General features: G+C 38.4%; 2 pseudogenes; both read right to left on the bottom strand.

Moving 5' to 3' along the window:
- Positions 1 to 256: 256 nt before the first annotated feature.
- Positions 257 to 2,939, bottom strand: LOC149257836 (hyperosmolality-gated Ca2+ permeable channel 1.2 pseudogene; annotated as a pseudogene).
- Positions 2,940 to 6,062: 3,123 nt separating this feature from the next.
- LOC149257835 (hyperosmolality-gated Ca2+ permeable channel 1.8 pseudogene) lies at positions 6,063 to 8,006 on the bottom strand (annotated as a pseudogene).
- Between the last annotated feature and the right edge of the window lie 1,398 nt (positions 8,007 to 9,404).

The raw sequence follows: 9,404 nt of genomic DNA, 5'->3' as shown, positions 1-9,404 counted from the left end.
TTTCTCCTATATATAGAGCTCTTCTACCTAACTAAGATTCCTCCTCAAGCATGAGGAGAACTCGAATTCTCCTTATCATGACACCTATTGACATATTAAACTAACTATTAAAAGCAACTTACTACTATTTGACAGCTCTAGAAACCTAAAACAATTAGGATTCTAATTCTACATCATGCTGAACATAGCATTTATTACAATCAAGATTCATTCTCTGACAAGTGGTTTCCTTCAACTTTAGCCTTGTGCCACGAAACTACTGTGTAATCACCAAAACACATCTCAATACCAAAAGTTTGCTATCTTGGGCTTCCTTATATTTAAATATTCTTTTCAGCTGCTCCAAAGCTTTTGAAAACTGAGTGGAGACGTATGATGCTTCAAGAAAAATGCAACAAGGAAAACCATCAAAATTTGGAACATAACCTTTCTCCTCATCATACTTTGGTGAGGCAATGTAGCTGTTCTCACTAGCTCCAGGGGTGTTCAGTTTTGAATGACGCTTTGTCAGTACCAAACTATCATCGTCTCTCCATTCTCCCATTTCATTCTCCTCGTTCTCTTCACTCTTAAAGATAGGATGCAAGTACGAATTAGTTAGGTATCCTTTGAGATTAAGGTTTGGTTCTGTGGCCCACTCCAAAGTATCCTTTGCCATGGCTTCCTCCAGTGGATATCTTCGGAAAGCAGGCTCAAAATGACTTTTACAAAACCTGTGAAACCAAATTGTCAACACTGGAAGGGCTAAAAGTATAGGCGTGGAGTCAGCTGCTTTTTTAGTGCTTAGCAGACCAAGTAGTAGTAGCTATGATATTACTAATGCAGCAACTATACGACTATGAACATGAGGCCAAAATGCTGCTACACTCTCATACTCCTGATTATACACATTGATAACCTGATGTCGATACACAAAGTATGCAAATCCAAAAAAGATGACTATGAAAGGCAGAAGTATTGGTGTGACCATTGCATACACAAGTCCAATCAGAAAGTATAGTTGGAGTTGAGGAAGTGCTTCTGGGAAACCGACACTTCCAGGATCCATGGCATTCTCCCTATCCTTCTCAGTCTTCACCAAAAACATGTTCTTCAGATGAAAAATGATTAATGGCTTCAATCGGAGAATTTCACTAGCAATGCCAGCCCATCCATCAACCATGATATAAGTGATGAAAAAGGTAGCTTTCATTGGTATTGAAACTCCAATAGTCTTTGGTATCTGTGTTGGAGATTGATGAAGAAAAGCATGAAGCTGTTGAAATTCTGTTCCAGTAATTGTACTTCCAAGAAATACATTCACCAGCATAAAGTAATAATACTTTGCAGCATCTCTCCTTTCAAGTATAGATGTTGCTGCATAACCTTCAATTTTTAACATGATCATCAAGATAGTAGGAAGTAAAATAAGAAATATCTTCAAAGCCAACCCCGGTAGAAATCCTTGAAGAAATGGCTTGGTAATTTTCACTTCTATTATTGGTTTCAGGAAGGGAGCAACCTTCTAAATTCCATCAAGGTTGGCCAATGACTGGACTGCTGCAATTGGGATCATGAAGTAAAATACAAGGAAAAAGAGTGTAACACCCATGAGTAGTTTTCGAATTGTGATTGCAACAAATGGAATGGCTAGATTGATCTAGTATACATCACGAGGCTCAGGGGCCCACTCTATTAACCAAATTGTTGGGTTCTTGCTTTGTTCTGTTTGTGCACAAACAAAAGCTCCCCGGCGTGTATTAAATGAAACAAATGCAACATGCATGATTGCCTCAGGATCTTTCAGTACCCGTTCTCGTTCTTGGTTTATCATACCCATCAGCTTCCTTGTGTAAAGATGAAAAATTTGCTCCCTGATATTGCTTGCTCTAGAATTCAAAGCATTGTATTTTGCATTTAGAACTTCAAAATTCACATTATCAGCACCTCGGGACCAAATAACCATTGCAGATGAAATTTCCATTATTGCATCACTCAGAAAATCACTGCTTGTTAGGTCATCAGGATCTACTCCTTCCCACTCAACTTGCTCAATTATAGTTATTACAGGTTTGATTCTTCTATCATATTCTACAGTTTCCAGAAACTTCAAATCATCACTGACAAAACTGTCTTCTTTGTGAAGGACCACCCTTCCATTTGTAATGACAGCATTATCGCTTGACCCAAGTCCAAACTCTGACGATAAAAAACTAGAAACCCTTTGCAAATAATCCTTGAAAGAGTCCCATGAGATTTCTGACAATGCAGACCTCAAGCGATCTGACTTCAAATCATTTGCTTCAGCCAGCTTAGCAACTTCTTCAATAAAATCTTCGACATTGGTATTACTTGTTTGTGAACTATATAAATTTTGTGCTTCATACCAAATCATTAACTGGTTTAGAAATTCTAAAGCCTTGGCACGGTACCCTTTTGATTCCATCCAACAGATAGCGAAGTCCATGACTAAGAAATTTCAACCCTCTCTTTGAGGTAAGATCAACAACGAGAAGATGGGTAACTGGCTTCATGTCATCTTCAGTTTCTGGAGAATGTGAATATTGAAGTTTCACCACCACTGAATCCCTCTTCATGGCGACGCAGGCATCTCCAACCGCACTGTTTAATAAAACGAACACTCCACAAAGAATAAATGTTCCCACCACAAGAAACCATGCACCAAGTACCAAAAAGTAAACCAGAGTCTTGAGTCCAAGAATAGAAAATAAAAGTCCAAGAAATGCCAGAACCAGCATTGCTGCAGCCACCACAATTAAGGTAAATCGCACATTCTCCAGTACATCCCTTATTGTCTGAGAATTTTCTTTGGTTTTGGACTCCAGATCATTTGCTGCCCTCAATGAGCTGCTCTCACTGGCTGCGCGTTGATGTCCACTGCTCATTCGGCTACAAGGCAGCTTCTGCTCTGGCATTTGAGAACACAGAAGTGAAGCCATTACTCCTGTTATTTTCTCAATCCAATCCATACGATCTATTGCACTCTCTGCTTGGCGGTGATCAATTTTATTTGCCAGCTGTCATCTGTAAGGGGTGCCATTTGACCCAGCAATACCAATTTTGTCCATATCTTGAGAAATATAAGCCCAAAAGCCCAATCTTGAAAGAAAACTAAACTCGGACTAACACTAAACCTTTACAATCAAAATGATGTGAACAATTTAGAAATTGTTTCTTAGGTGATAACAGGTGGCTCCACTTGGGATAGTGTGCCCCTGTGGTACACTAAGAACATGCAGGTCCAGTGCTTTGTCCTCTTTATAACAAACATAGATTTGCTTGACAAGCATCCCCTTCAAGCTTCTTGGGCCTTCACCTCAGGCTTAAGCTTGATGATCACTGTAGGAGAAAGAAATCTACATCTACTAAAAAATGCTCAGTCAACCTTGAGCTTATTTACATTTTCCTACCTACCTACCCTATCAATTTCAAACTTCTTTCAGCTCAATCAATGTGAAATTTCCAATGTAGCCAATCATTTGTCTTATCTGATATTTGAGTTTTTTTACTGCATCGAAGTTCAGAGCCACTATGATATTGTGATGACCATTGCCACTGAAATTGCCTCTGATCTTCATAGAAAAGCTGAAACACTGGAGAGTAAAACTCTTCCATGTATTTAGCTATAGGATCCCAGAATACATGATCAGCTTGATGATTCTCGTAACTTTCTGGTTGTGCCAACTGATCTTCAATAACAGTGTATTCTTCCTCAATCACAAAAGAGATAGGAAGCAACACCCTCTCCTTGTGTTCTGACATAGAAACCTTCTGAAAAGAATGATCATAACCATGAAGACTATATGATTGAATTTGACCTTATTGACCTTCAATGTCTTTCTCAATGTCCTTAGCAACTTCATCCAAAAATTTCATCTTATCCTCTGGCTTGCACTCAAATTATTTTAGATACGAAGACAAGGACAAAGAAAAATTTTCATCTATTTCTTCATTAATATGATCATCATTCCATTGTTTGAAACCTTGAATTGAAGGAGAGTTTACCACCACCTCTGATCTATCTATCCATTCCTCCAAAAACATCAACCAAAAGTCTTCAAATGACTTAATAGACTTGGCAGGAAAGCTTTCAATCCATTGTTTACATTTCCCTTGAAATGAATCATAGAACAAAATAATGAAAACATCCTCATGTTTAACTCTAAGAAGCTCTGTAAAATCACAGAAATCTGATACATGCTTCAAAGTTAAACTCAAATCTTCTCCATTGAATTTTGGACCATTCCTTAGAAAATATGCATCCTTGGGAAAATGATTTGGGAAACCATGAATTCTTGAAAAATTTATGCATGCATACCTTGAAATAAGAATGGTAGCATCTGGGTCCTTCATAACTCCAGTGGAATCACCACGAATCTATGAATTTCGAATTCTTCAACAATGGAGTCACCAAGGTAGATTTGCAGCCTCAAAAATTCTTCTGAGCTCCTGCTACCTTCAGAAGTTCAGTCTTTTGTTTTCGGGAATGAATAATCTTTAGGCTCCCGGTAGACACACCAAAATGTTATCTCAAAATCAGACCCTGGAAGGCTGCTGACCAGGAAGACTTCAAGTAACTATTTCAAACCTGCTTTAGGCTGAGGCTTAGCCTCCCCAACCAGAGAGGCCTCTCTCAAAGGATTAATGATCTTTGATTATGATAAAGATGGCTAACTCATATGAAAATGTAAAAATATGAGTGGTGGAAACACAACTAGAAAGTATCCATTGGGCTTATGGAGTCAAATTCGTTTCAGAATAACAATGACATCAACCTTACATAGAAGTCAGGGCATACAAAATTTAATCATTCAGAATACACCAGAAACATACAGGACAACACAGTTTATAAATATGTGAAGGAAATTAGAGCACCATCAGTGATTTATAACTAATCACACATCTATACCACTACAAATATTGAAGAGAAGATAATACACAACATTCTGAACGGTAAAATCCTTCTGATTCCTGAGAAGTAAAGCCAAGTCTTGTATTACTAAAACATAGTCATATACATAGCACAATAGCAGAGCTTTTTTCAATAAATTTCCAAATCGTATTACATTGCTCTTTCTCCTATATATAGAGCTCTTCTACCTAACTGAGATTCCTCCTCAAGCATGAGGGGAACTCAAATTCTCCTTATCATGACACCTATTGACATATTAAACTAACTATTAAAAGCAACTTACTACTAATTGACAGCTCTAGAAACCTAAAACAATTAGGATTCTAATTCTACATCATGCTGAACATAGCATTTATTACAATCAAGATTCATTCTCTGACAAGTGGTTTCCTTCAGCTTTAGCCTTGATGGATGTTTAAAGCTCTTTGCTGGCCCTTACTGTCTTATCTCTTCACTGCTGCTGAGAAATAGGAAACTGCCCCTGTTTTTATGCTTTTGGTTTCCTCAAAGATATTCGGAAATAATTAACCATGCCCTTCTTCTTTGATTATACAAAAATGTATTAGAGTGCCACGTCCTTTATGTGCTTTCGACCTTTCCTCTGTGTGAAGACAAAACCTCCTCCAAGCTGTCTGACATATCATGAACTGTATTGACTATGATCACTTTATAACAAAAGGTTTAAAGTTCAAATATATGTTTCCTCCACCTTTTTTTTCCCTTGTTGAATGTTGACACTTGTTACATGATCCTTTGAAGAGGTTCCTTTTTCAAAAATCTCCCCTTGGTCCCTCAAAATTGGTTGAATGAGTTTTAATTATGTAGCTACAGCAGTTTCGTAGCACGCTACGAAACTGCTGTGCATTAGGCATCATCTTCAGCAGTTTCGTAGCGCGCCACGAAACTGTTGTGTAATCACCAAAACATAGCTTGATACCAAAAGTTTGCTATATTGGGCTTCCTTATATTTAAATATTCTTTTCAGCTGCTCCAAAGCTTTTGAAAACTGAGTGGAGACGTATGATGCTTCAAGAAAAATGCAACAAGGAAAACCATCAAAATTTGGAACATAACCTTTCTCCTCATCATACTCTAGTGAGGCAATGTAGCTATTCTCACTAGCTCCAGGGGTGTTCAGTTTTGAACGACGCTTTGTTAGTACCAAACTATCATCGTCTCTCCATTCTGCCATTTCATTCTCCTCGTTCTATTCACTCTTAAAGACAGGATGCAAGTACGAATTAGTCAGGTATCCTTTGAGATTAAGGCTTGGTTCTGTGGCCCGCTCCAAAGTATCCTTTGCCATGGCTTCCTCCAGTGGATATGTTCGAAAAGCAGGCTCAAAACGACTTTTACAAAACCTGTGAAACCAAATTGTCAACACTGGAAGGGCTAAAAGTATAGGCGTGGAGTCAGCTGCTTTTTTAGTGCTTAGCAGACCAAGTAGTAGTAGCTGTGATATTACTAATGCAGCAACTATACGACTATGAACATGAGGCCAAAATGCTGCTACACTCTCATACTCCTGATTATACACATTGATAACCTGATGTCAATACAAAAAGTATGCAAATCCAAAAAAGATGACTATGAAAGGTAGAAGTATTGGTGTGACCACTGCATACACAAGTCCAAGCAGAAAGTATAGTTGGAGTTGAGGAAGTGCTTCTGGGAAACCGACACTTCCAGGATCCATGGAATTCTCCCTATCCTTCTCAGTCTTCACCAAAAACATGTTCTTCAGATGAAAAATGATTAATGGCTTCAATCGGATAATTTCACCAGCAATGCCAGCCCATCCATCAACCATGATATAAGTGATGAAAAAGGTAGCTTTCATTGGTATTGAAACTCCAATAGTCTTTGGTATCTGTGTTGGAGATTGATGAAGAAAAGAATGAAGTTGTTGAAATGTTGTTCCAGTAATTATACTTCCAAGAAATACATTCACCAGCATAAAGTAATAATACTTTGCAGCATCTCTCCTTTCAAGTATAGATGTTGCTGCATAACCTTCAATTTTTAACATGATCATCAAGATAGTAGGAAGTAAAATAAGAAATATCTTCAAAGCCAACCCTGGTAGAAATCCTTGAAGAAATGACTTGGTAATTTTCACTTCTATTATTGGTTTCAGGAAGGGAGCAACCTTCTCAATTCCATCAAGGTTGGCCAATGACTGGATTGCTGCAATTGGGATCATGAAGAAAAATACAAGGAAAAAGAGTGTAACACCCATGAGTAGTTTCCGAATCGCGATTGCAACAAATGGAATGGCCAGATTGCTCTAGTATACATCACGAGGCTTAGGGGCGCACTCTGTTGACCAAATTTTTGGGTTCTTTCTTTGTTGTGCTTGTGCACAAACAACAGCTCCTCATAGTGTATTAAATGAAACAAACGCAACATGCATGATTTCCTCAGGATCTTTCAGTACCCGTTCTCATTCTTGGTTTATCATACCCATCAGCTTCCTTATGTAAAGATGAAAAATGTGCTCCCTGATATTGCTTGCTCTAGAATTCAAAGTGTTGTATTTTGCATTTAGAACTTCAAAATGCGCATTATCAGCACCTCGGGAACGAATAACCATTGCAGATGAAATTGCCATTATTGCATCACTCAGAAAATCACTGCTTGTTAGGTCATCAGGATCTACTCCTTCCCACTCAACTTGCTCAATTATAGTTATTGCAGGTTTGATTCTTCTATCATATTCTACAGTTTCCAAAAAATTCAAATCATCACTAACAAAACTGTCTTCTTTGTGAAGGACCACCCTTCCATTTGTAATGACAGCATTATCACTTGACCCAAGTCCAAACTCTGACGATAAAAAACCAGAAACCCTTTGCAAATAATCCTTGAAAGAGTCCCATGAGATTTCTGACAGTGCAGACCTCAAGCGATCTGACTTCAAATCATTTGCTTCAGCCAGCTTAGCAACTTCTTCAATAAAATCTTCGACATTGGTATTACTTGTTTGTGAACTATATAAATGTTGTGCTTCATACCAAATCATTAACTGGTTTAGAAATTCTAAAGCCTTGGCACGGTACCCTTTTGATTCCATCCAACAGATAGTGAATTCCATGACTAAGAAATTTCAACCCTCTCTTTGAGGTAAGATCAACAGCAAGAAGATGGGTAACTAGCTTCATGTCATCTTCAGTTTCTGGAGAATGTGAATATTGAAGTTTCACCACCACTGAATCCCTCTACATGGCAATGTAGGCATCTCCAACTGCACTGTTTAATAAAAATAACACTCCACAAAGAATAAATGTTCCCACCACTAGAAACCATGCACCAAGTACCAAAAAGTAAACCAGAGTCTTGAGTCCAAGAATAGAAAATAAAAGTCCAAGAAATGCCAGAACCAGCATTGTTGCAGCCACCACAATTAAGGTAAATCGCACATTCTCCAGTACATCCCTTATTGTCCGAGAATTGTCTTTGGTTTTGGACTCCAGATCATTTTCTGCCCTCAATGAGCTACTCTCACTAGCTGTGCGTTGATGTCCACTGCTCATTGGACTACAAGGCAGCTTCTGCTCTGGAATTTGAGAACACAGAAGTGAAGCCATTACTCCTGTTATTTTCTCAATCCAATCCATACGATCTATTGCACTCTTTTCTTGGTGGTGATCAATTTTATTTGCCAGCTTTCATCTGTAAGGGGTGCCATTTGACCCAGCAATACCAATTTTGTCCATATCTTGAGAAATATAAGCCCAAAAGCCCAATCTTGAAAGAAAACTAAACCCAGACTAACACTAAACCTTTACAATCAAAATGATGCGAACAATTTAGAAATTGTTTCTTAGGTGATAACAGGAGGTTTAAATTTGGAAGTTTCTTACTTCCCAGGCATATCTGGTATGTGCTTCCGAATTCATGATTTCTCTTGTAAAGATGCGGCCACCCCAAAGTCTCATGTCCACAGGAGTCGAGCACAGTGGTCAATGCCACGAATGGTGGTCGGCTAAGGTAGTATGCAACATTATCGGTGTTACCCTTCTTGTACTTAATGTTCAAATGGAATTTTTGTAGGTATGTGCACCATTTCTGATGGAGATTGTTTTGCAACTTCCATTGTGTATGTATGAACTGCAGGGGTTGGTGGTCTGTGTGCATGATTGTTTCCTTCCCCATAATTTAATGCCTCCATTGATGACATGCTTGCACAATGGAATAAATTTCTTTTTCATAGATGGGATACTTTTAGAAATAAATTTCTTTTTCATAGATGGGATACTTTTAGACTATGTCTAAAAGTGTCTCATTGTGGTAAGCCATTAGATGCCCCTGCTGAGTAAGAACTGAACCTTTCGCATAGTCAGAATCATCTCTCTCAATCTCAAATGGTTGATGCAAGTCTGGTAATGCGAGCATTGGTGTAGAGCATAGGTGATGCTTCATGTTGGGCATGGAATCCCCCAAAGGCATGTTTTGGGGCTCAAAACCCAAGTTTTGACCCGATATTGTTGTA

The sequence above is a fragment of the Pinus tabuliformis genome, chromosome 6, assembly GCF_031772625.1.
Source record: "Pinus tabuliformis cultivar Carrire ecotype Pingquan chromosome 6, CPIR1, whole genome shotgun sequence".
In the NCBI taxonomy this organism is placed as follows: domain Eukaryota; kingdom Viridiplantae; phylum Streptophyta; class Pinopsida; order Pinales; family Pinaceae; genus Pinus; species Pinus tabuliformis.
This window is presented reverse-complemented; position numbering and strand designations above follow the sequence as displayed.